We start from the raw sequence: 26,780 nt of genomic DNA on the forward strand, positions 1-26,780 counted from the left end.
ACAGTGGCTCACGCCTGTAATCCTAGCACTCTGGGAGGCCAAGGCAGGTGGATCATCTGAGCTCAGGAGTTCGAGACCAGCCTGAGCAAGAGCAAGACCTCATCTCTACTAAAAATAGAAAGAAATTATATGGACAACCAAAAATACATATAGAAAAAATTAGCTAGGCACGGTGGTGCATGCCTGTAGTCCCAGATACTCGGGAGGCTGAGGCAGGAGGATTGCTTGAGCCCAGGAGTTTGAGGTTGCTGTGAGCTAAGCTGACGCCAAAGCACTCTAGCCCAGGCAATAGAGTGAGACTCTGTCTCAAAAAAAAAAAAAAAATTCTACATAAGAAATTCGTCTGCACCGTCTAGGGGATGGACACGCTTGAAGCTCTGATTCAGGGGCTTGGGGGGCAAGGGCAATATACGTAACCTAAACTTTTCTACCCCTATAATATGCTGAAATTAAAAAATTTATAAAAAAACAGAAATTAAAAAAAATAAATAAATAAAATAAAAAAAGAAATTTGTCATTCATCTCTTGGATTTGGCTGAGAACTGCATAATTTGAAAAATCAGTACCAATTAGTTAATAAACAACTCTAATAATATAATTTAAAATGCTTAGCAGGCAATTAGCACATAGAAGCATATATTAATACATGATGAGAAGGATACTCTGAGAGCTAAACCTCCTCAAATTGATAGTTGTATGAAGAGTATCACACAGGAAAAATAATAATAAATAGAGTTCTTGCACTGGGTAATTTCCATAAAAATGTTTCTCAAACTGGAGTCCTCAGACACGTAGGGTTCTCTAAAAGAAGTTTTCAATTTTGTCTTTTCATTTCAATGATAACTGAAATCTTCAAGCTGTAAGAAAGGATGCAACTTAAGGACTTTCACTGCCCTTTTTATGGTTGAATAATATTCCATTGTTTGGAGATACCATATTTCGTTTCTCTATTCATCAGTTGATGGACATTTAGGTTATTTCCACTTTTTGGATATTATCAATAATGTTGCTATGAACATTTATTTATAACTTTTTGTGTGACCATGTTCTTAATTCTCTTGGGTATTTAACTAGAAGTAGAACTGCTGGGTCATGCAGTAACTCGAACTTTTTGACAAACTGCCAAACTGTCTTCCACGGTGGCTACACCATCTTAAATTCCCACTAGTAATGTACGAGGTTTCCAATTTCCATATCCTCACCCAAAATAGTTATTTTAGCCCTCTTAAAAAAATTATAGCCACCCTAGTGAGTGTAAAATGGTATCTCATTATGGTTTTGATTTACATTTCCCTAATTACTGACATCGAACATCCTTTCCTATACTTATTGACCATTTGTATATCTTCTTTGGAGATATGTCTATTCAGGTCCTTTGCTCATTTTTTAAAATTGAATTTTTTTACTTGTGTATATTTAAGGAATATAACATGATGTTATGTGATGCATATATATAGTAAAATTGTTACTATAGTGAAACAAATTAATATATCATCTCACATAGCTACCTATTTTCTCCCCTGTGGCACTGTTTTATTCTCTCTCTCTTTAGATTTGACCTTTTCTTCTTTTTAAGATTCCGCATATAGGGCCAGGCGCGGTGGCTCACGCCTATAATCCTAGCACTCTGGGAGGCCGAGGTGGGAGGATCATGAGGTCAGGAGTTTGAGACCAGCCTGAGCAAGAGCAAGACCCTGTCTCTACTAAAAATAGAAAGAAATTATCCAGACAACTAAAAATATATAGAAAAAATTAGCCAGGCATGGTGGCACATTCCTGTAGTCCCAGCTACTTGGGAGGCTGAGGCAGAAGGATCACTTAATAAGCCCAGGAGTTTGAGGTTGCTGTGAGCTACGCTGTTGCCACAGCACTCTAGCCTAGGCAACAGAGCGAGACTCTGTTTCCAAAAAAAAAAAAAAAAAAAAAAAGATTCCACATATAAGTGATATCATGCAATATTTTTCTTTTTGTGTCTGGCTTATTTCATTTAGCATAATGTCCTCAACGTTCATCCATGTTGTGGCAAATGGTAGGATCTCATTTTTTAAGGCTAAATAATATTTCATTCTATATATATGCCACAGTTTCTGATGACAAACACCTAGGTTGTTTCCATGTCTTGCCTATTGTAAATAATGCTGCACTGAACATGGGAGTATAGATGTCTTTATAAGGTGGTGATTTCATCTCCTTTGGGTATATACCCAGAAAATGGATTTAGTGAGTCATATAGTAATTCCATTTTTAATTTCTTTAGGAACCTCAAAACTGCTTTCCATAATGGCTGCACTAATCTACATTCCCACCAAGAGTATACATGGGTTTTCTCTTCTCTGCAACCTTGACAATACTTACATGTTATCTCATCTTTTTGATGCAGGGTGAACATCCCAAATCCGAAAGTCCTAAATCCAAAATGCCCTAAAATCTGAAACTTTTGAATGCCAACGTGATGCTCAAAGGAAATGCTCAATGGAGCATTTCAGATTTCAGATTTTGGATGCTCAAGTGTTAAGTATAATGCAAATGTTCCAAAATTCAAAATTCAAAATACTTCTGGTTCCAATAATTTTGTTTAAGGGATACTCAACCTATAATAGTTATCTTAATGGGTGTGACATGATATTGTGGTTTTGATTTGCATCTCCCTGACGATTAGTGATGTTAAGCACCTTTTAATATACTTGTTGTCCATTTTTATGTCAACTTTGGAGAAATGTCTACTCAGGTTTTTTCCCCATTTTTAAATTGGGTTATGTTTTCTTGCTATTGAGCTGTATGATTTTTATCAATAATTGGATTATTTATCTTTTTATTGTTGAGTTGTAGCAGTTCTTTATATTTGGGATATTAGACCCCTATATATGATTTGTGAATATTTTCTTCCATTCTACGGTTTCTCTATTCACTTTCTTTGTAATATCCATTGATGAACACAAGTTTTTAATTTTAATGAAGTCCAACCTATCTACTTTTTTCTTCTTTGTTTAATAATTCTAATGTCTGCCCCCCTCAAGAACAATTTCTATTCATTGCTATTTTTCCTATATATGGGCCATACTTTCTTGTTTCTTTGCATGCCTCCTAATTGTTTGTTGAAAACTGGATATTTTGAAGCTAATGACTAGACAATGATTTCCTTAAATGTCTGGAAACAAAAATTCTCTCTAAATCCATAAAGTCAGGGACCAAAACTCCCTCCTAGCCTTTACCATAAATGACCTACCAACATCTTAACCATTATGGCTAGGAATAAAAAGCAAAGGCAAACAAATGGATTTAAAGCAATCAATGAGTTCTTAAATATAAAAACTTAATTTAATTTCATTGATTCTATAAAATACCAGATTTTTCTTAAAGTGCTTTTTGTAAAAGAAAATCCTATGCAAAGTCATTTAAATTTATTATGCTAAGACAGTATCAAGGACTTGGTAACTTCTAAAAGTATGTAATGTTTGAAACAATATATTTAATATTTGTGTTTACCACTAAAAGCTTTTCTATAGATTAAGAGGCAATGCTTTCTTTCTTTCCATTAATTTTTTCTAAATGTAAAGAATAAATATGAAAAAAGTATAAAAGTTTATTTTGTTTTCTATTAACAAATACATAGGAAGAGGAAAACCAAAACCCAATATTTTAAATTACTTGTATTGGCTCAAATTAAAAAGCTTCTGCACAGCCAAGGAAACTATCACGAGAGCAAATAGACAACCTACAGAATGGGAGAAAATATTCACGTTACACATCTGATAAACGGCTGATAACTAGAATCTATATAGAACTCAGGAAAATTAGCAAAAAAAAATCAAACAACCCTAGCAAAAAGTGGGCAAAGGACATGAACACAAACTTTTCAAAAGAAAATAGACTAATGGCTAACAAACATATGAAAAAATGCTCAATATGTCTAATCATCTAGGAAATGCAAATCAAAACCACAATGAGATATCACTTATCTCCAGGGAAAATGGCCTTTATCAGAAAGTCCCCAAACAATAAATGTTGGCCTGGATGTGATGAGATAGGAACACTCATACACTGCTGGTGGGACTGCAAACCAGTACAACCTCTGTGGAAAGCAATATGGAGATACTTCAAAGAGATATAAGTAGAACTACTATTTGATCCAGCAATCCCATTACTGGGCATCTACCCAAAAGAACAAAAGACATTCTATAAAAATGACAACTGCACTCCAATGTTTACAGCAGCACAATTCACAATTGCGAAGATGTGGAAACAACCCAAGTGCCCATCAATACATGAGTGGATTAATAAAATGTGGTATTTGCATACCATGGAGTACTATTCAGCTATAAGAAACAATGGTGATATAGCACCCCTTGTATTATCCTGGATAGAGCTGGAGCCCATTCTACTAAGTGAAGTATCCCAAGAATAGAAAAACAAGCACCACATGTCCCACCATCAAATTGGTTTTAACTAATCAACACTGAAGTGCACATAATTTTTTTTTTCTTACTTGTTGCAGCACTTGCAAGAAGTGCACATAAAGTAATAACATTCATCAGGTGTCGGGCAGATGGGAGGGGGAAGAGGAGGGAGGAGGGGAAGGGCTTATACACACATAATGAGTGTGGTGCGTACCGTTTGGGGGACGGACACGCTTGAAGCTCTGACTTGGGTGGGGCAAGGGCAATATATGTAACCTAAACATTTGTACCCCCATAATATGCTAAAATAAAAAGAAAAAATATATAACCATCAATAATGAAAAAAAATAAAACAAAAAATAAAATTTAATTTTTAAGATAAAAATAAATATATGTATTTGTCTTGTTAAAATATTCCTACAACATTAATTTGTGACCGAGGAAAAATAGTCAGCATACACAATACATATTTGTGGTAGCTGTCTTATTAAAACAAATTGGCAAAAATATCTTCAACATTTCCTTATAAATCTATGAAACTATATGATTCCAGTTATCTTAAAGTGATACAGGGTTACTGCACAGATACTGCACATGTCTTCCAAAATTCATTCTAACTTCTACCGGTATTTCTTGATTAAAAAAATCAGTCTTTAACTGGTGTAAACAAAAGAAAAAATGAGTATTTGTTACTTAACTGCATGTGCACAAGGAGAACAGTCTATAACAGTTTAGCAAAGAGGTTACAGCCTTAAAAAAGCAAATGATGATAATTTTGCTTTGTCATTTGCAGGGACAAAACCCAGTGATAAAAATTTCAGTGTCTCTCTCTTCCTACCAATCTTTTTCACAGATTCAGACAATAATGAGCAGAAAAACAGCTAGAAGCTGGAGCTTGAAGACAATGAAGATAAACAGCTGATTATTCAAAATCAAATAACCACATTTATTACATAAAATTACTCCAATAATATCGAAAATAAAGAATCCAGCCCAGATCACAAATTGTTCAATTTCCCTCAAATATTCTGGAAACCCATTTCAGAATATAGCATGGTTAAATATACATATCTACACCAATAAAATAAAAATAAATATACTAAAATTTGATCTTTAATGTTATAAGGTAGTAGAAGTACCAAGTGGGTCAAAATAATTTGCCAAAACAATGAAATTGTATTTTTTTTTTTTTTGAGACAGAGTCTCACTCTGTTGACTGGGCTAGAGTGCCGTGGTGTCAGCCTAGCTCACAGCAACCTCAAATTCCCGGGCTCAAACAATTCTTCTGCCTCAGCCTCCCAAGTAGCTGGGACTACACATATGCGCCACCATGCCCGGCTAATATTTTCTATATGTTTTTAGTTGTCCAGATAATTTCTTCCTATTTTTTTTTTTTTATTAGTAGAGTTGGGATCTCACTTTGCTCAGGCTGGTCTCGAACTCCTGAGCTCAAACGATCTGCCCGCCTTGGCCTCCCAGATTGCTAGGATTACAGGCGTGAGCCACCACGCCCGGCCTGAAATTGTATTTTGAGGGCATCAGGAAATGATCAAGTCAGGTAAACCTCCAGTTAATTTCAGGGTTACCTACCCTAACTGAAGGAAAAAAGCATACATAAAATCACAGTACAAATCTACATATAATTTTAATTGCCCACATTTATAGAAAGGATATACATTTTTAAAAGCTCAGCCTAAAATCTAAGTCATCTCATGTGATTCATTTATATTTGGCAACACTTTATTCATACCCATTGAAAAATGAAAAATAAAATTTCCCCAAGCATTTCATGTGAAGTAGCTGGTTCAATACCATCAATCCCCTCGATGCTAATACTAATTTAGACAGCTGTACCCCTTCCAATGCAATGAGCAAAGACCAACTCAACAAGTGAACAACCCCATTTTCTGTTGTTCTCAACAGAATAACAAGTATGAAAATAAACAAAATAATGGCACTTTTGCAGTATAAAGTCAGTAGTAACAAAGATTTTGAGAGGAACAAAATAATAAAAGTTCCACAAATTTAAATGTAGGCCTATTAATATGCATTTAAAGGATATGACAGTATTATATATATCGAGCATTTACTATGTTTTATGTGCATTAATTCACTTATGTCTCACAACTGCACTATAAAATGTGTATTATCTCTATCCTGACAGTTTTATCTTACTATGATCCGATGATGATGATAATAATAATGATGATGACAACAAAGACTAACACATATAGGATTTACTATGTGCCAATCACTGTTCTAAGCACCTAATGTCTGTTAACTCATTTCTTTATAAGCCATACTAACTCATTTACTCATAACATATGAGGTAGGTGGTATTATAATTCATTTTAGAGATGAGGAAATTTATTTTCAAGGTTCTCAAACACATAAATAAAATTTCTTTAATTCTTAGTCCAAATGTCACATGAAAATAAAGTTGATCATATACCTAATCTTGATTTATCTTCTATGGTACATCATAATACAAAATGAATTATTTCCTATAAGATGTGATTTACTTAAAATATAAATTCATTGTTTCATCAAAATCAAAAGTTCTACTTTTGCAAACCCTAATTTTTGCTACAAAGTTTATAAATCTTGGATTCTAAAATTATATATGTACATTTGTGTGTAATTATATATATAACTATATATCCAAAATTATATATCTATATATATATAATTTTACAAATATATACTTTTTTATTTTAGAGATAGTGTCTTGGCCCAGGCCAAAATGTAGTGGCACAATAATAGCTCACTGCAGCCTCAAACTCCTGGGCTCAAGCAATCTTCTTGCCTCAGTCTCCTGAGTAGTTTAGACTACAGGCACGCACCACCACATTCAGCTAATTTTTAAATTTTTTGTAGAGACAGGGTCTCTCATGATGTTGCCCAGGCTGGTCTTGAACTCCTGGCCTCGAGTGATTCTCCCATTTCAGCCTTTCAAAGTGCTGGGATTACAGGCATGAGCCACCATGCCCAGCCTGTGTGTGTGTGTGTGTGTGTGTGTGTGTGTGTGTGTATAAAATTCCTTTCTGTAATACCTAAATTATCTTTATGAATCTAATTCTTAGAATTCTGGGCTCTTGTCATGTTTCAATAAACTTTCTCCTAAAAACAATCTTTACTAAGGTTTTGTTCTCCCAGATAAGGTTCTCAGTAACAAATCCATGAGTCTCCAAAGTTCTATACCATAGTCTCTTTAGCAAGGAAAATAGGTGGAAATAAACAAGCTCCAAATGAGGACCATTGTACAAAAACAGCTGGCCCATAATGTTCCACAATGTTATTGTCATGGAAAACCCTACTATGCAGGACAAGGAAAAGCTGGTAACTATTCCAGGTTAAAGCAAACGAAATAAACGTGATAACTATGCAATGAGTGATTCTGGATCAGACAACTGGTAAAATTTTAATATGAACTACATATAGGATAATATAATAAAAATGTTAAGTTTCTTGAATTGGATTATCATATTATGGTTAAGTGGAATATATGTATTGAATATTTTACAGTGAAGGATCATGATTATCTATAACTTTCTCTCAAATGGTTCATTATAATCATCATAATGGTAAAGGGGGAAGAGGAGAAGTAGTAGGAAATACAGAGAGATTAAAGCAAATGTCACAAAATGTTTATTACTGGTGAAACTGAGCAATGGGCATACAGGTGTTCTACCAATTTAGTAACTATTTGGTAGGTTTGAAACTGTTTAGTAAATGTTAAAAGAAACAGAAAAGATAAAAGTGTTTCATTATGATAAGCAAAATATGATTTTCTCAGAGTTACTCAGTGAACAATGAGTAAAGAAAAAGAGGCCAGGCATGGTGGCTCATGCCTGTAATCCCAGTACAGCAATTTGGGAGGCCAAAGCAGGAGGATCACTTGAGCTCAGGAGTTCAAGACAAGCCTGGGCAACACAGTGAGACCCCATCACTACAAAAATAAGTAAGAAAAATTAGCCAGGCATGATGACATGCACCTGTAGTCCTAGCTACTGGGGAAGCTAGGGTGGGAGGATCTCTTGGGCTGAGGAGTTTGAGGTTACAGTGAGCTATGATCATGCCACTGCACTCCATCCTGGGTGACAGAGTGAGACCCTGTCTCCAGGGGGAAAAAAAAAAATGACACTCAAGCTAGTGTTCAATCACTAGGTTATTCTATTTTTCTCCCCCTATTTCTTTCATAGTCAGGTATCAATATTTCTTTCCTGAAAACTCTTAAAGAGGGCTCTCCTACTTGATTAAAATTCCTCTTTATTATAATATATCCCACTCTACAAACTTTCTTTTTTAATCAGAATGCTTAACTCATTGATCTCTCCTTATTGAGAGCCAGCAGTCTGACTTCAAACAAAAAACTTAAGTTAATAAAGGCTGAGCATTCCAAATCTGAAAATCTGAAATCTGCAATGCCCAAAAATCTGAAACTTTTTGAGCACTTGTATGATGACGCTCTTCGATGTTCAACTGGTAAGTATAATGCAAATATTTCAAAATAAAAAAAATCCAAAATGTGAAATACTTCTAGTCCCAAGCATTTTGGATAAGGGACATTCAACTTGGGAATACAAATGTATCACTAGTCAATAAAAGCCAAAAACCTGAAACTGTGTCTGTTTTAGAAACTGATGGAATTTTAAGGAAAGAGGGAAACGTAAAAGGATTAAATGAGTATCTTCTCAAATAATTTTGCAACTCTAGTCCTTGCTTTAAGACTCTCTGCCGGCCGGGTACGGTGGCTCACGCCTGTAATCCTAGCACTCTGGGAGGCCGAGGTGGGCGGATCGTTTGAGCTCAGGAGTTCGAAACCAGCCTGAGCAAGAGTGAGACCCCATCTCTACTAAAAATAGAAAGAAATTATATAGACAGCTAAATATATATATAGAAAAAATTAGCCGGGCATGGTGGCGCATGCCTGTAGTCCCAGCTACTCGGGAGGATGAGGCAGGAGGATTGCTTGAGCCCAGGAGTTTGAGGTTGCTGTGAGCTAGGCTGACGCCACGGCACTCATGCTAGCCTGGGCAACAGAGTGAGACTCTGTCTCAAAAAAAAAAAAAAAAAAAAAAAAAAGACTCTCTGCCAACTGAGAGTCTTCCCTCCAACTTCCAAGTTCATTATTTGTTCAAAATATAACTATTGGCCAACTAAATTTTATTGCCTTTAATGTCTATGATCCTTAAAATCCCACACTACAGTTTGATGTCTATCACCCTCCATAATGACAACTGTCTCCTCCTTTAAAAGTGAGTGGGTGTGCAGCTGAGGCAGAGGGATGAGAGGGATTTCTGGGATGCTGGTATTGTCCTACTTCTTAACTTTGGTAGTGTTTACACAAATAACTCAGCACATGATGACTCAAAAGTTATACACTTAAAATTTGTGATTTTTATCTATGTATGTTGTAATTCAATTAAAAGTGTGTTAACTTATAAAATTTCCTCCTAGAAGTCTTCCACTTACTAGTTTACCAGTTTCTGATTATTCAACTTTCTATCTACCATCTTGGCTTAGGGCATGTTTATTTTTCTACCTACAGGCTATTACTATTGTCATGTTCATGGATACACTGGTTCTATTTCCAGATAGCTCACTGAACTCTAAAACAAACAGTAACAATGTAAAAATGCCCAAATGAATGACACTAAATATATAGAGAGAATTAATGACTGCATATATGTTAGAAATATATGAAATAAATCTGGGGGTGGTTTAGTGTAGTTTTTCTGCTGCCATTTTCAATTCAGTAAGGATTTAAGGGCCTCATTGTAAGATATAAGATCTGAAGCCTATAATGGTTTCAATGTATATTAAAATGGTTCACAAAGTATAACCTACAACTTTTCCAACATTAAGGAATGGCAGCACTTGTTTTACAATAACCTTGAAGTTTCCTAGACCAAACACATATTTCCACAAAAAATAATAGTCAATAGATAACCATTTTCCTTCATACTTTTGTAAAGACAAAGCTCTTCAAAAACAGAGCTACAATTCCTACCTGGGAGACTTCTTTGTTCATAATGAATTCTCAAAACAGATATGGTCGAATCTATTGCTCCAGAGGGCAGCTTCCAGAGGAATGGGGTAATGATGTTTCCCAGAGATGGCTCTAGTCTCTTCACTCTCACCTCATTTAAAACCAATTATACAAATAACTAAAACAAATGAGAAGAAAAAAATAAAAGCATAAAGAGTTTAGATTGCCGTTTTATTCTCCAATAATAATAATAAAGGTCAGAAAAACTAGGAAAAGAAAGAAAATGCAACTTTTAAGGTCAAATCGAAAAATAGTTCCAAAAGACAATGGATGAACATATCTGATTTTATAGCCAAAGTCTTTTCTGGTGATTAAGTATATATTCCTATTTGAGAATACATAATTACATCCTTTCCTGGAAACTTCTGAAAGATCCATTTCTCTGTCTTTTAAAAATTGTTTCTGGCTGCATTTGTATGTTTACCCTTCTTCCTACTTACAAATTCTGATTTTTCATGTTTTCAGTTATCAATTCTTTACTTTATGTATGCAGTACTCTTCACTATGCATTACTTAAAAGTTTATGATATTTTACCTTCAAAATTTTTATTGAAAAGTTTACAAACACTTTAAATTTGTAATACTTCAAAATAAAGTTAGTTGAGTTCTGGTTTCAGTAATAATGGACTATCTTGTATTGGACTAACTTGCCCACAGATAATATTTATAAACTCTGGATAAAATATGACAAACTTAAAGGAAAAGCTTAAAGACATTGGAAAATGACCAAAGACAAAAAATGTAGGGGTTGTGATCACTGAAAGAAAGGAACCATATTGTTTGAGATTTATACACTTATAGGACTTTCCACTAAGGCTGCGGTCCCCAACCCCTGGGGCGTGGTCTGGTACGGGTCAATGGACTGTCAGGAACCAGGCCACACAGCAGGAGGTGGGTGGCAAACGAGTCAGCGAAGCTTCATCTGTATTTACTGCTTCTCGCCATTGCTCACATCACCACATAAGCTCCATCTCCTGTCACATCAGCAGCAGCATTAGATTCTCATAGGAGCAAACCTTACTGTAAACTATGCATGCCAGGGATCTACGTTGTGTGCTCCTTATGAGAATCCAATGCCTGATGATGTGAGGTGGAGCTGAGGCAGTGATGCTAGTGCTGGGGAGTGGCTGAAAATACAGATTATCAGTAGCAGAGAGGTTTGACTACCCCATAAATGTAATGCACTTAAATCATCCTGAAATCTTCTCCCCACACTAACCCCCACCCCCGTCCACGAAAAAAATGTCTTCCATGAAACTGGTCCCTGGTGCCAAAAATGTTGGGGACTGCTGCACTAAGAGAACTCTTCCCAATACTCTTCTTATGTGCTGAAAGGCTAGACCTATAGGAAATAATCACAGTCTTACTGGCTTGAGGGATTAGAGGATGTAGATCAGAGCCAGTATAAATTGGAAATCAGCACAGTACAATTGTCTACACTACAGACCTTACTTGAATTTTGCCAGTTTTGTATGCACTCATTTTTTGCTATGTCTCTGTTTACAATTCTATGGACATTTTAGCACATGTACAGACTCATATAACTACACCATAATTGAGATACATTGGTCTATCACCACAGAGAAATTCCCTCTTACTGTTTATAAGGACATCCTCCTTCTCCTTTCCTTAACTCCTGCCAACCATTATCTATCTTCTATTTCTATAATTTTGTCACTTTGTTGAATAAATTGAATCATATAGCATGGAACCTTTATAGATTGGCTTTGTTGACACAACATAATGCCTACAAGATCTACCCAATTTGTTGCATGTATCAACAGTTCATTCCTTTTTATTGCTTCATGGTATGGAGGTATCATAGTTTTATTTTTTTTCACCATTCTCTTAAAGTACATTCAAGTTGTTTTCAGTTCTTGGCTATTAAAAACAAAGCTGTTACGAATATTTGTATAGAGTCTTTTATGAGATCATAAGTTTTCATTTCAATACCCAGGACTACTATTGCTGGGTTCTATGTATGGTTAGATGTATGTTAAATGTATGTTTACCAGCTGGTAATTTAGCTGTCTAATAGAACAAAAATCACTCTTCAGAAAAAGATAATAATCCACAATATCATCCAATTATCCACAATATCGAGAACACAATAAAAAATTATTAAACATGCAGAAAAGCTAAAAAATGTAACTTAAGATGAGGAGAAAAAGTGGTTAGTAGAAAAACACCACAAGATGATTTAGATGTTGGAATTAACTGACCAAGATGTGAAAGTAGTTATTGTAAATATATTTAAGAATTAAAAAAAAAGATAAGCAAACACATGAAAAATACAGGCAGCAAATGGAAACCATAAAAAATAAATAAATGAAAATTCAAGAGCTAGACAGTTCAACAGCAAATTTTAAAATCCACTGTCTAGGCTTAACAGATTTGTGATGGCAGAAAAACAGGTCAGTGAACTTGAAGTTAAAACCATATCTAATCTGAAGAACACAGAGAAAAGACTGAGGAGGGAAACAAACAAACAAACAAAAAACAGAGGCTCTGTAACCTGTTGGCAATATCAAGCAGGTAACTGGATTCCCAGAAAGAGGGGAGAAAAAGATTGGGGCAGAAATAGTATTTTGGTGAAATAATAATTGAAAACGTCCAAAATTAGTGAAAAACAGTTAGATCCAAATATCTTGTGAACCCCACTCAGAATACAGAAAAAACACATACTACCAAATCAAACTGCTAAAAACAGAGATAAAGTGAAAATCTTGAAACTAACCTGAGAAATGTGGCATATCACATACAGGAAAACAATAACTTAAATAGAGAAAGGAAGATAGTAGAATGATTACTTCAAAGTGGCTAAAGAAAATAAACAAACCTGTCAACTTACAATTCTACATCCAGCAAAAATACCCTTCAAAAAACTGAAGGCAAAATTAAAAACAATTTGATATGACTAAACACCTAAACACTGAGGAAATCTGTTGCAGGATGAGTGTATGTATAAGAAATGCTAAACAAAGTTTTCCAGGCTAAAGGAAAATGATGCTAGATAAAGCGAGACCTACAAAAAAGAAGCAAAAGCATCAGAAATCATAAATATGAGGATAAATAAAAAGGACCATGTTTTTTATTTTCTTAAATTCTTTAAAAGACAAGTGATTTTATGTAAAAATATGACATAAGTGGAGTTTATAACATAGCAAATGTTAATTATATTACAATAATAGCACAAAAGATGGGAAGGTATATATAGAATTATACTGTTGAAAGGCTCTTACATTTTACATAAAGTAGTACAATATTAACTATAAATAAATGCATAAGTTAAAGATATATATAATTCCTAGAGCAATCGCTTAAAAATACAAAGAAGGTAGTGTTTAAAAGGTCCTAAAGGAATTTGAAAAGATACAAAAGTATAGCTAAAAAGTTAGGAGAGGAATTTTTAGCATTCTACCGATAAAAAAAAAAATTGGTTAACCCATGAGAAGGCAAGAAAGTAGGAAAAGAAGACCAAAGAACAGGTACCCTAAGCTCAACCATATCAATAATTATATTAAATATAAATTGACTAAACACAATTAAAAGGCAGAGACTAGGGAAAAAAGCAAACCTAAACTATACGCTATCAATAAGAGATGTAGTTAAAATATAAACATATAAATCGGTTTAAAGTGTTAAAAACGGAAAAAAATATATTGTGCAAACAGCAAGCATAAGAAAGCAATCCAAATATCAGCAAATTGATGGAACAGTTAGATAAAATATCAGTTTTATTGAAGAAGATTTGAACACCACTGATAACTAGCTTGTCCTAATTGACATTAATAGAACATTGCATACAACAACTGGCAAATTTACATTCTTTTCAACTGCATGTGTTATATTATTCAAGATAGACCATATGGTCAACCATTTTTTTTTTTAAAAAGACAATATATTTCTAAAGATTGAAATCTTAAAGAATATGTTCTCTCACTACTATGGAATTAAATTAGGATATCTAGAAAAGTCCCAAATAGGGAGAAAATAAATAGCACACCTCTTAATAACCCACAGTCCAAGAAGAAAGTGCAGAGAAAATCGGAAAATATATGATTAGAAAATATGACATATCAAAATTAGTTGAATGAATCTAAAGCTGCATTCACACTTTAAATACTTTTATTTTAAAACAAAAGTTTAAAATCATAGGTATAAGTTAAAAACAAAGATAACAGCATAATCAATGGAATAAAAATGGACAATTAAAAAAGCTAAAACGAAAAGTTACTTTTTTGAAAAGGTAAAAATGGGATAAAACTTTAACAAGGCTCACTAAGAAAAACTAAAAAATATAAATTACCAATAATCAGAAATGTAAGAAAGGATGTCACTAGAGATTCTATAAACATAATGTTCTGAACATTATTATACAAATCAATTCAGTAACTCAGATAAAAATGAAAAATTTCTCAAAAAATACAAATTAGTAAAATCACCACACACACAAAAAAAAGCTGTATTATTTAATATTAAAGAAATTAATCTGTAATTAAAAACAAAACAAAACTCCAGGCCCAGATGGGTTCACAGGCAAGTTCTTTTTTTCTTTTCTTTTTTTCTTTTTTTTTTGAGACAGAGTCTCACTCCATTGCTGGGGCTAGAGTGCCCTGGTGTCACCCTAGCTCACAGTAACCTCAAACTCCCGGGCTCAGGCGATCTTCCTGCCCAAGCCACCCGAGTAGCTCGGACTACAGGCATGCACCACTACACCTGGCTATTTTTTTCTACTTATAGTTGCCCAGCTTATTTTTCTTTCTATTTTTAGTAGAGATGGGGGTCTTGCTCTTGCTCAGGCTGGTCTGGAATTCCTGATCTCAAGAGATCCTCCCATCTCAGCCTCCCAGAGTGCTAGGGTTAACGGGGTGAGCCACCATGTCCGGCCCACAGGTAAGTTCTATCAAACATTTAAGGAAGTAAAAATGGCAATCTTATACATTTGCAGGAAAATAGAAAATAGAAGAGGGATACTTCCCAACTTGTTTTATTAGGCAAGCAGAACCCTAATACCAGAACCTGTTAGTACCAGAAAAGAAGATCAGCCTTGTGAATACAGATATAAAAAATCAAATTGAATCTAGCCATACACAATAAAGATAATAAATGTTGATCAAGTGGTATAGTCAAGGAATGTAAGATTGATTTAAAACTCAAAAATCAATCTAAGTAATTTACCAGAAATTTTTTAAAAAACATATAAACAATCCCAACAGATGCAGAAAAAGCATCTGATGAAATTCAACACCCGTTCATGATAAAACTCTCAGCAAACTAAGAATTAAAAGCAACTCTTTCAATCTGATAGGAAGATCAATGAAAAACCCACAGCTAATATATTATGTAATAGTGAAATATTGCAAGTTCTCCTACTACTGGGAACAAGGCAAGAATGTTCACTCTCACCACTTCCTTTCATTATTGTGTTCATTATTGTAGTGGAGGTCCTACCCTGTGCAAAAAGGCAAGAAAATGAAATTTAAAAGGAGGTTTGGAAAGGAAGAACTAAAATTGTCTTTATTCATATAAAAATAATTTTTTGTATGTAATTTTAAGGAATCTGAAAAACAATTATTAGCATTAAGTGGATTTAGAAACGTGAATATACAATATATAAAGGTGAATACAGAAAGTGAGTTTGGCAAGGTGAATTCACAAGGTGAATATATAAAATGCAGTTGTTTCTATACAACTGCAGGAAACAATTGGAAAAAACATTTTAGAACAATTTTATTTTTATTTATAATAGCATCAAAAACATGAAATACTTCGGAATTAATTTAATAAAAGATATGGCAAGACCAATACACTTAAAATTATTAAACTTTGCTGAAAGAAACAAAAAGAGACCCGAAAAATAGACTGATTTAATATGCTCATGGATTCAAAGACTGAATAGTGCTAAAATGTCAATTATCTCCCAAATTAATTCAAATATTCAAAAAGAAAACGAGTGGCATACTTTATGTATATCCACTGTATAATGGGTTTTTAAATGCTTGTTTTGGGTTTTTGCTTTTTATATAAAAACTGTATTTTCTCTAAATCATGATGATTTCCCCCAATGGTGAATCCCATATTAAAGTAGAATGTTTAATGTTAGAAAATTGAATGATCCTATCACCTGGATCCTTACCACTTATTATCCCTCTAAATTAAACTAAGTGCTTTTTATATTTTCAATTTTTTTCCCTTGACTTAAACCTACACTTCAGAAACTAAAAGAAACTAGAAATTCTAGCCCTTTGTATTGGGCTTATGGTCAAAATTATTAAAGAAAAGGCTTTATAGTTAGGTTAGCCCAATTTACATTATATTTGGTTGAACTGTTCTCATTATGTATGTCTAGATTATTTTCACTTGTAATAAAGTTTGTGAAAGTTATGGAGATTTCTCAAAGAACTAAAAACAGAACTACCACTTGATCCAGGAATCCCACTACTAGGTATCTACTCAAAGGAAAAGAAATCATTATATCAGAAAGATACTTGCACTTGTATGTTTACTGCAACACAATTCACAATTGCAAAGATAGGGAATCAACCTAAGTATCTATCATCTGATGACTGGATAAAGAAAATGTGGTGTACACAGATACGTACACACATACATACATACACACACACCCCCATGGAATACTACTCAGCCATAAAAAGAATGAAATTGTCTTGTGCAGCAACATGGATGGAACTGGAGGCCATTATCTTCAGTGAAATAACTCAGACAGAAAGTCAAATACTGCATACTCTCACCTAAATGTGTAGCTAAATAATGAATATACAGGGATAGAGAGAGTCGAATAATAGACATTGAAGATTCGGGAGGGTGGGAGGTGTGGGATGAGAAATTCCCTAAGGGTACCATGAATACTAATGGGATGAGGGTTACACAAAAAGCCCAGACTTCTCCACTATGCAATAATCCATGGAACAATTCTACACATACACCCCCTAAATCAATATAAATAAAGATAAATAATTAAAAAGAGAAACAGAACAAATAAATATCTACAGATCTACTACCCAGAATTAACAACACTAAGCATTTTGAATTTTTTTTCTTTCTAAAGAAATGAAGCATCATCGATAAACTAAGTCCCCACACTTACACACAGCCCACTCTGTTCCTTCTCCCTCCCCTTAACAGAGGTAACCATCATCATGATTTTAGTACATATCTTTCTAGCCAATTTTTATATCATTTTAAGATATGTATGTATCCATAAACAATATACATTAATGTTTTTTGTTTTAAACAAACATGTTTAAAATGTATACATACTACACATATTCTGTATTTTGTTGATTTTGTGTATTATGTTTGGAGCTCTAAGACATGCTGAGGCATGTGTGTATATGTTCTCTTCATATGCGTATGTGAATATACATCTTAGTTAACCATTCTTATATTTAGGTTGTCCATAAATTTTCATTATTACAAACAATGCTTCAATGAGTGTTCTTGTATGTGGCTTCTTGTCCATATTTTAATATGCACAAATTTTTAATGGTAACATCTAGACGTGGAATTTCTAGGTTATAATATTTGCATATGTTCAACTCTACTTGCCATTTGTCAAACTGCTTACCAAATGACTGTTTCACACTTCCACCAGAGCATGTGAGAGAACTATTTTCCCCATATTCTTTCCAGTGCTTGATATTGTTACACTTCCTTTACCCAATCTAATGGATGAAAAATGGCTTCTCATTTCAATTTGTATTTCTCTGAAAATTATGGAGACTGGGCCTCTTAGTTGGCTTTTTAGATACCCTATTTCTTTGAACTGGTGTTAGTCTCTTTTCATCCATTATGCTGGGCACTCAATAGGCATTTTGCCTTCAATTTTGGGATATTTTCTTGAATTATACTGTTCATTCTTTCTTTCTTTTCAGTTATTCTGTTCTCTCTTTTTGGAATGCCTAATAACAGGAAGATAGCCCTCCTGGACTAGTCTCTTTATTTTCTTTTATCTTCTATTTATCATTTCTTTGCCTTTTTTTCTCTGCTTTCTAGAAAAATTTCTTCAACTTACTAATACTACTATGATTTTTTCTTTTCTGCTATATGTTCTTAATTGGTAAGAATTCTTTTGTGTTCTCCGAATGTTCCTTTAAAAATATTCTGTTCTTGCTTTATGGATGCAGCATCCACTCTTTCTGCAGATATTTTATATATACACACACTTGGATACATGTATATGGGTGTGCTGTGTGCATTTTAATGCATACATATCTATATATGACTGTATATGTGTATATGTGTGTGTACATACATACATATACATAAAGCTGCATGGTCTGTTTCCTCCAGTTTTTTTTTAGTATCTATTTGCTTATTTTGGTTTTGGTTGTTCATATTAGATGTTTTCCTCAGATGCATGATATATTTATTTTGGGGGTATAAAAAGTTGATTGAAAGCTCTAAACATATATTACTAACTGTGACCCTCACTACAGGGCAGTCTGTCCAGGCCCTTTGTCAGGGAAAACTATGGATGTGAGAAACCTAGCTCCCATTTTCTAACACTCACTTGTCAAACAGCTGTATACGTGTAGTTTCATATTGTTAACTCATACCCCTATCAGATACAAACTTAACAACTAAAGTAAAGCATTTATGTACAGTTCTTTTTGTTTTTAGGTTTTACTCCTTGGGTTGGTGAGATCACCACAGAATACTCCTCCTATTTCCTGCCTGGATGCTAAGGGCCTAGTTTTCAATTTGAGAGCCAACAATGGCAAAGAGGGCTGGGGTTCTCAACATTCAAAATGCCAGTGCTCATTTAATCTCTCTCCATCTTCAATGTGCCTGGTGCCCACTGGCCCAGAGACCCCTTGTTTTAACCCAGAAAATGTATGTCAAATTTCTGTCAGGATGGGAGAAGTACGTCAGCATAGTGGCAAAGAGCGAAGAAGGAGACCTGGACATCTGACTGCGTTTTAAACAGCATTTAAACCCCTACGTGCAAGCTGACTCCATGGACTGTGACTTTTAGAAGGTGGGATTGGGGGAATCCATCTTACATTAACAACTGTGTTCTCTCTGTAAGACAGTCAAAGAAACTTGCAGACCTCTTAAGGACAATGCATTCTCTCACCCAGGTATATTAACTGTGAAGTGTGATGAAAGTAATTTGTTACTAATAACAATTAAAATACCAAATAATTTACAGATTATTTACTTTAATAAAATTAGTGCAGATTCAAGGTTATCTTTATTATAACATGACTTATCTTCTTTAGGATATACTTTAAGATGGGGAAAGAAATGAATAAAGTTAGTCAAAATTCTCAGCGTGCAAGTATGCTGGGACTACTAGTTTAGGTTGGGTATACTGCCATCCAGCAGTGAGTCATTATAAGTAAACCATTAACAGTAATGGCAATTCAAAATTATTTTGGTAACATGGAGTTATGATTCCATAATAATTTCTATATTCTTATTTATTTTACCCCAAAGAAAATTTAAGAAAGAGGAAGGTGCCTAAAAAGTTATGTGTAAAAATAAGTTTTTTCTTGGGGAGAGATTGCAAGATTTTCATGAAAAAATGATGCTACTAACTTTCCTATTAATGATGACACAAGAGTTGTGCTCTTCAAATTGAAGATGAAAATGATTTAAGTAAAATTTGAAATCAAGCCATCTACATTAATGTTAAAACAACATAAACTTTTGAAACATTAAAAATATTTATTTGACTTCTCCATGGTATGTAGTTGCCTGCCTTATTGCCTTATTAACACTATCTATGGAGAGGAGACCTAGAAAAAAATGAAGACTTTAAAAATAGTTTACTTTTCGTAATGGAATAGGAATATTTACTTATTTTTCCTTTCTAATCATTCATTTTTAAAAGGCTGATTTTATCATTCTTATGAATAAAAAATGCTTTTCTTTAAATGAAAAACTTGCAGTCTCTCTCCAAAAAAAAAAAAAAAAAAAAAAACAAACACCTTATTTCTTCACACAATTTCTTAGGAGTCCTAAAAAATCTGGGTAAATTTATGGGGTGCTGTTAGAAGACATTATTGTACTGAAAAGATATGAAAACTGTTGCTCTGTGGCCAGAGCAAGACCTCCAAGGGGAATCTGGCTGGGAAATATATCTGGGCACCCTTAGTAAGTCTTAAGAATTCTACCAGTGGACCAGTAATAAAGAGAACCACAAGTACCTCAGGAAAAATCTCTTGCATGTGTACAGTAAGACATACAGAGAAGAATGTTCATGCTAGCAATGTTTATAGGAGCAAAAAACAGGAACAACCCAAATGCTCACCAATAATAGAAAGGATTGGTAAAGTTTGGTACATTGATAAAATAAAACCTCACACCATGATATAAATTTAACTGATCTTCAGCTATCCAAATCTGCCGATAGGCAAGCAAACTCCCTTCTGACAACTCAGGCAGTATAGCATTACAGTTAAACATATGGATTCTAGAGTCCAACTCCACTACTAACTTTTGGACCTTAATCTTTCCATGCCTTGGTTTCCTCATCTATGAAAAGTGAGATAACACTTGTAACTAGTCAAGAATTGTTAAGAGAGTAAACATTTAATATTTTTAAGTTACTTAAAACAGTGCGTGGCACCTGGTAAAGACTGTGAAAGTGATTGATTAATAAACAGAACACAGCCAACTAAATTTAATCTTTCTTCTACTTGGCAGCCATCTTTCTAATAAATGATGGCAACCATCATGTTTTCCCTTAGTTTTTGCTTGAGTTGGGTTTCACACATTCCTTTAATTATTCATTATAACTTCCTGTTCAGTAAGAAATATTCAGGAGATTTTATGTACCTTCATATTTTTTTTTTTTTTTTAATTCTTCTTTTGCTTTCAGGAAGATATTAATGCTTACATTCTAAGTTTTAAAGACAAAGTAAAAAAAAAATACAGTAAGAAGTCAATCCAGAGTATTTTGTTGTATCAATTTTTACTTCTTGCTCCTTTTTTAAAAAGGCAGATTATAAACTTATATAAATTGTTAACAGTCTATGTATCAACTACTAAATCTAAAATATTAATGATTCATATCAATCATTATATTTATGTTAAAAAGATAAAAACTGATAATGGATTTCAGTATTACTAATTCTAGATGCAGTATAAACACACTTATTTTGGAGACAAATTATTCTCAAAAGATTGCTCCTACAGTTTTTATGCTCTATTCTAAGCTCCACACCTGTAGCATTTGCCTATTTATTAAGTTCCAAACTAAACTCCTCCATTCTCCTTTTCTATTATTTACTCTTTCCTATCAAAAAAAGGCACCAAATTGCTGCTACCTAAAACCTAGATATTGCCCTTGAAAACTTTTCCACTCTCATACCTTCTATACTCAATCACCAAGCCCCATCTAATCTATTTTTGTTAAATCATCAATCTACACGCATACAAATCTGATATCCTATTCTTGTTTACACCCCTTCTGTGGGGTTTTCTCTTACTTATGATAAAACCTAAAACTCACAGCACAGCCGCTCTCCCCAAAGCACACTATGTTTTAGCCACACTGGTCTTTCTTTAATTCCTTCTATACCCCAATCTTTTTTCCTTAATCCAAGGCATTCCCAAAAATATATTCTCTGCTATGAATAATCCCTCATCTCTTCTTCACCTATCCAATTCCTATTCATTGTTCAAGTTTTACCTAAAATTCTACTTCTCTTATCCCAATAATCTAAATCAGCCTTCCATTATACTTTCATAGCACTTTCTACTTTTTCTTCACAGCTTTTTTCACAATTTTTATTTATATATTTGTTCTATGATTATGTGTTTATCACCTATATCCCTCCCTAAACTCTAAGCTCCAGGTAGATATTTTTAATCTGGCACAGAGTAGGTACACAACATTTGAAAAAATTAGGGCCAGTCACAGTGGCTTGTGGCTGTAATCCTGGCACTTTGTGAGGTCAAGACAGGAGGATTGCGTGAGGCCAGGAGTTCAAGATGAGTCTGGGCAACATGTGGGACCACATCTGTACAAAAAATAAAAAGTTAGCTGGCCATGGTGGTGCACGCCTGCAGTCCTAGCTACTCACTCAAGAGGCTGAGGCGAGAAGATCACTTAAGCCCAGGAGTTGGAGGTTGCACTGAGCTGTGATCACACCACTGCGCTCTAGACTGGGTGACAGAGCAAGACCCTGTCTCCAAAAAAAAAAAAAAAAAAAAAAAATTAATTTGTGGAATTAATGAACCTGCTCTAATTCAACAATGCTACTATGGTTAAAAGCTCAAAGAGGTTAAGGATCATTAAACATTATAAATCTTTCTACACAAAGCAAAAAGCAATATTGATGGTATGGGGGTGATATAATAGATTATTAATATAAGGAATTAGGCACAGGTTTGGGGGTGAGAACAGAAGAAGGAAGGAAAACTGAAACAAATTAGTAAAACTGCTAGATTAGTTTCTATTGCTTGGAGAAACATCATTTCTGTAGCATCATTCTGCAATATAATTTCTTACTTTGTTTTTGCCACACGGTAAGAGAAAACACCAGGGTGTTACACAAAGTCCACAATTGAAGAGCTAAAAACTAAACATAACACCTAAACTGCAAGTGTTTAGTTCTTTCCTAAAGAGTAACTCTACTAAATTGGAAAGCAGCTATTAAGGACTATCAAAACCAAGCTGTTCTAAGTCTCTAAAACACTATTGCAGGATGCTCAGATAGGATTTTAATTTCTAGTACAGGTTTTATGTGTGTTAGAAGATGGCATTCTACTGAAGCCTAAAACAAAGCAAAGATTAAATCACTTTAGGTAACAGTTAAAACTGGCATATACTTTATCAGATGTGTGTTTGTATTAGTACTTTTTTCTATGCAGGTTATATCTACTTCACCATACTATTAACTGACAAAGACAGTCTACCTCTTTGTCCCTCTTAAAGTTTGCAAAGAATAGATACTAAAGTTAACTGTAACATTATTTTTATCTTTTTATTATATTTCTAAATTACATATTACCTTTTAAAATAGAGTAGTGAACAACCAGCATATGTGCTTAAGAGGTTTTAATGAGTAATTCCATTTTTTTGGAAAGCAAAGTTATGATCATATAAAAGATGTGCTAATTTATGGTCACACTTAGCCATCATTTTCCATATGGTGACATGTGTAGTATGGGGGTAGGGGGAGGTAAGGAATGATAAACAGAGATCTAGCCTTATAACTTAAAAAAATAGATGCTAAACATTAGTGAGGTATTTTAAAATCAGATTATAAAACACTTTCTTTTCATTTCTTTTACTCAGTATATATTATTTTTTTGGTCACAGGCAGAGTCATTCAATACTCAAATATTTAAGAGCCCAATATGCGGTAGACATTGTACCCAATGCTGGGGATATAGTAGTGAACAAGAGAGATGAAGGATCCACTCTCCTTTAGCTTACATTCTAGTCGGAGGAAAAGAAAATTGGATAATTTAAGGTAGAGAATGACTAAGATAGTTACTTTAGATTGAGTAATTTAGGAGAGTTTATATGTGAAGGTAACATCTGAGCTGAGACCACATATAAAATAAAATCTAATCCCGAAATTATTTCAGAAATCAATGATTTCATAGTATGCATGTAATAAAAACTCAACAGAAACTCTTATTCTCTTTCATCAGTAGTGAAATTCTCATTATTACCTATATGATGCCTATATTTGGATATGCAGACAACACTCAAAATTCAGTGGGCCAAAAAGAAAATTCTCATCCCTATCACTCAGAGTCACTACTAAATACATTGCTATCGTGGGCAACCGTACTACCATTTTTCCAGTTCTGTTGGTTTTTAGAACTGCTTAAGTGAGCTCTCCCCTTTGCTTTTTCTATATTTGATCCATTAACGTCTCTTGCTAATTCTTTCTCTCCAATGTCTATCAGACCAGCATCTTGTTACTTTTTTGAAATTATCATTATACTCCATACTGTTAGCAGTCCAAGTCTGAAGCCCTTCAGCAGCATGTCTGACACCTGTCCCTGGTCTGTCTATCCAGTACATCCTGCTGAACAGTTCCCCACATCCCATGTTCACAATTTCATGCCCCCTGTCACCACTCAACAGTGATTTCCCATAGCTTTCCATAAAGAATACATACTTCTGCTACCTAGCATTCAAGGTCTCCCATTATCACAGCCTGCAATGACAGAGTTTAAAAATATACGAAGAAAAAGTGACCAAATTAGAGAAAAACATATAAACTATTAGAGTTGGAGGTAATAATGCCCATCTCTCAGCACTTGATAAAAGAACCAGACCCGTCTGAAAAAAATCAATAAAGACTTGGAAGATCTGCACAACACTATCAACCACCTTGACATAATCAACAGTTTTAGAACACTACAACCCAACAACTGCAGAATACATATTCTTTTCAAGTCCATGTGGTATTTTCACTAATTGAGACTATATGCTGGTAAGTCAAAATAAATGTATAAAAGGATCAAACCAATCAGAATGTGTTGTCTGAATACAACTGAAATAAATTAAAAATCAATAACACTAAGACATTTGGAAAAACCTCAAAACTTCAAATGCTTAAGACTAACACTTCTAAACAGTGCATGGAGGAAAAAAATTAAAAAATTGAAAATATTTCAAATGGAATATAATGAAAAGATATAAATAAAATACATATGAAAAGCTGTGTTCAGAGAGGAGAGGATTTTATAGCTTTAAATGCTTATTTTAGGGTAAAATAGATTTTCTAAGGTTCTATCTTAAGAAGCTAGGGAAAAAAGAGCAAAGTGAACCTAAAGGAAGTAAAGGGAAAAAAAATGATCTAAAAGCAGAAATCAATGAAAAGAATAAAACAATAGAGAAAATTAACAAAGCATGAATTAGATCCTTGAAAAGATTAACAAAATTTATAAATCCCCAGTCAGAATTAATATAGACTCCCTTTTCTTCCAACCTTGTCTGAAATCAACATGACAGGCATCTTCCAGCCTTCAGCCACAAATGATACTCATCTCCCACTACCAGCTCCCTAATCTTCTATATCAGAGGTCAGACAACTATGGTTCCCAGCTTAAATAGGGTTCACTGCCTGTTTTTGTATGGGCTGTGAGCTAAGAATGGTTTTTACATTTTTGTACAGTTGGAAATAACCAAAAGAAGAATAGTATTTCATGACACAAGAAAAGTATATGAAATTCAGTAACATAATAGCAGCCCATAAACAAAGTTTTATTGGAATACAGTCATGCTCATTTCTTTACTTATTGTTTATGGCTGCTTTCACACTATACCAGCTGAGTTGAGTAGACGCTGCATGATCGGCAATGCCTATAATATTTACTACCTGCTCCTTCACAGTAAAAGTTTGCCAATCCCTGCTCTATACATGCTCATCCTCCTCCTCCTTTTCTCTCTGTCAATTCATGCATCCACTTCAAGAGTCAGCTCAAAAATCTCCTTCCAAGAAATTTCACTTTTACTTCCTGGAAAATATTCTATTAAAAACCTTCTATATTGATTTGTAGAGCACTAAATAATTTTTATGTGTTGTTGCTTCCTCATTTAGCAGTAACTTCCCTAAAAAAAGAATTGTACCAACGATTAATCAACAAAATACCTATTAGCATTTGAACAAATACAGGGGTGAGAGCTAAGGAAACTACCCCTGCCTTCTCTCACCTGAAGTAAAGACCAAAGGGGCGGAGAAAGAGGCATACAATCAATTGGGAATTGAATATGCATAAATTTGAAACTTTTTTTTTTTTTTTTTTGAGACAGTGTCTTGCTCTGTTGCCTGGGCTAGAGTGCCGTGGCATCAGCCTAGCTCACAGCAACCTCAGACTCCTGGGCTTAAGCGATCCTCCTGCCTCAGCCTCCCGACAGGCATGTGCCACTATGGCAGGCTAATTTTTTTTTCTATATATATTTTTAGCTGTCCAGATCATTTCTTTCTATTTTTAGTAGAGCCAGGGGTCTCACTCTTGCTCAGGCTGGTCTCGAACTCCTGACCTCAAGCGATCTTCCCCTCTCAGCCTCCCAGAGTGCTAGGATTACAGGTGTGAGCCACCACGCCTGGCCTGAAACTTTTATTTTTTATTGAAGAGAAATACAGAAACTTGACCTGTCTACTTTCTAAAATTAAAGGTTTATTTTCTCTGATTATAAAAGAACTACCTGCTTTATGAGGTGAGAATAAGAAATATAAAAATTTACTTAATCAGCTAGCTACCCCTTCTTTCCCTTAGATCAGCAGTCCTTAAATTTTTTTTGGTTTAAGGATCCATTTATACTTTTAAAAATTATTGAGGACCCAAAGAGGTTAATTTACATGGGTTACCAATATATGTTATGTTAT

General features: G+C 34.2%; 1 protein-coding gene across 4 annotated transcripts in view; it reads right to left on the reverse strand.

Moving 5' to 3' along the window:
* NCOA1 (nuclear receptor coactivator 1) overlaps positions 1-26,780 on the reverse strand; it is a 251,961-nt gene that overhangs the window by 104,629 nt on the left and 120,552 nt on the right. For all 4 annotated transcript variants that reach the window (XM_069493836.1, XM_069493835.1, XM_069493832.1 and 1 more), the window contains exon 4: positions 10,411-10,567. The gene's annotated coding sequence lies outside the window, so the exon portion shown is untranslated. The remainder of the gene's footprint in view (positions 1-10,410; positions 10,568-26,780) is intronic.

Source organism: Eulemur rufifrons, chromosome 19, assembly GCF_041146395.1.
Source record: "Eulemur rufifrons isolate Redbay chromosome 19, OSU_ERuf_1, whole genome shotgun sequence".
Lineage (NCBI taxonomy): Eukaryota > Metazoa > Chordata > Mammalia > Primates > Lemuridae > Eulemur > Eulemur rufifrons.